At 43.5% G+C, this 1,466-nt stretch overlaps 1 non-coding gene across 1 annotated transcript; it reads left to right on the forward strand.

The window, feature by feature from the left end:
* The first annotated feature begins 1,004 nt into the window (after positions 1-1,004).
* On the forward strand, positions 1,005-1,108 carry LOC129489066 (small nucleolar RNA U13). The gene has a single exon (XR_008659882.1). It is a non-coding gene; the product is annotated as a small nucleolar RNA U13 (small nucleolar RNA).
* The last annotated feature ends 358 nt before the right edge of the window (positions 1,109-1,466 follow it).

Consider the following 1,466-nt stretch of genomic DNA (forward strand, 5'->3'; position numbering starts at 1 on the left):
CAGAATCATTTGCTGCTTTGGGTAAACTTACTTTTTTTGTTTGTTTGTGTTTTGAGACAGAGTCTTGCCCTATCACCCAGGCTGGAGTGCAGTGGTGCGATCTCGGCTCACTGCAGCCTCTGCCTCCCAGGCTCAAGCAATTCTCCTGCCTCAGCCTCCCTAGTACCTGGGGTTACAAGCGTGAGCCACCATGCCAGGCTAATTTTTGTATTTTTAGTACAGATCGGTTTTCATCATGTTGGCCAGGTTGGTCTCGAACACCTGACCTCAAGTGACCCGCCCACCTCGGCCTCCCAAAGTGCTGGGATTACAGGCATGAGCCATCGTGCTTGGCCTTAGGTAAACTTTTAAAAACTTTTAGTAGAAGTTTGATATTTTGGTATTTGTTTTTTTCCTTGCAGTGTATGCACCATGGTAAACTGGTTTTGAAATTCCCCACCTTCCCCAGAGGGAAATGTCAAGATGGCGGGAATGCCAAGAGAGGAAAAAAGAACAGTGTAAAGGAAAAGGAGGAGCTGGGAGGGGTGGCTCACACCTGTAATACCAGCAAGTTGGGAGGCTGAGGTGGGAGGATCCCTTGAGTCCAGGAGTTTGAGACCAGCCTGGGCAACATAGTGAGATTTTGTCTCTACAAAAAAAATGAACAAAATTAGACAGATATGGTGGTGCATCCCAGCTACATGGGAGACTGAAGTGGGTGGATCACTTGGGCCTGGGAGAATGAGCCTGCAGCCTGGGTGACAGAGTGAGACCCTCTGTCTCAAAAAAAAAAAAAAAATCAAATAAAAGCAGTAGAGGCTTCTCCAATAGCAGGGGAACTGATGGTTGCCTGCTGCTTCAAAGGTGTGTGTGGTTTTATTCGACTGAGAAAAAGGTTTCTTCCCTACTTTTCAGATAGCTAATGAAAATAGCTTTGTGTGATATGACAAACCTGGTGTTGCAAATTTTAGATTTGAGAGTAAAATTCATTTTTGTGTTTTGAACTTGAAAGAAGAGCTATTTGAATCCTTTTGTAGTTCATAAGCGTGATGATTGGGTTTTCACGCGCATGTGTGAGCTGTGCCTCCCTCAAACCTTGTTATGATGTTGGCATATCATTCGTCTGACGTGAAAAAAAAAGTTATTTGGACTGGAGTTTAGAGATTGGCAAACTTGTTGACCTAGTTTTAAGTGGAGGCTGCTAGTTACTCTAAGTTTGCTTCTACAGTCATCCTTTTATTTCCTGCCAGTAAAATGAGGATCCTGAGAGTATGTCTAAGGAGCTGTTGAGAGGCTTACACAGGCTCGTTCGGATAAAGCGATTTAGAACAGTGCCTGCACTTGGGAAGCAGTATTCAGTGTGACTCTTATTGTTATGATGAATCCTTTCTCATTGGTTGGGCTCAGTTGTCTGCTTGAACAGCAAGCACTTTACCAAAAGTTTTTTGGAAATGGTTTATAATGTAATATAGGGTATTGATATAGTT

This window comes from Symphalangus syndactylus, chromosome 8 (genome assembly GCF_028878055.3).
Source record: "Symphalangus syndactylus isolate Jambi chromosome 8, NHGRI_mSymSyn1-v2.1_pri, whole genome shotgun sequence".
In the NCBI taxonomy this organism is placed as follows: domain Eukaryota; kingdom Metazoa; phylum Chordata; class Mammalia; order Primates; family Hylobatidae; genus Symphalangus; species Symphalangus syndactylus.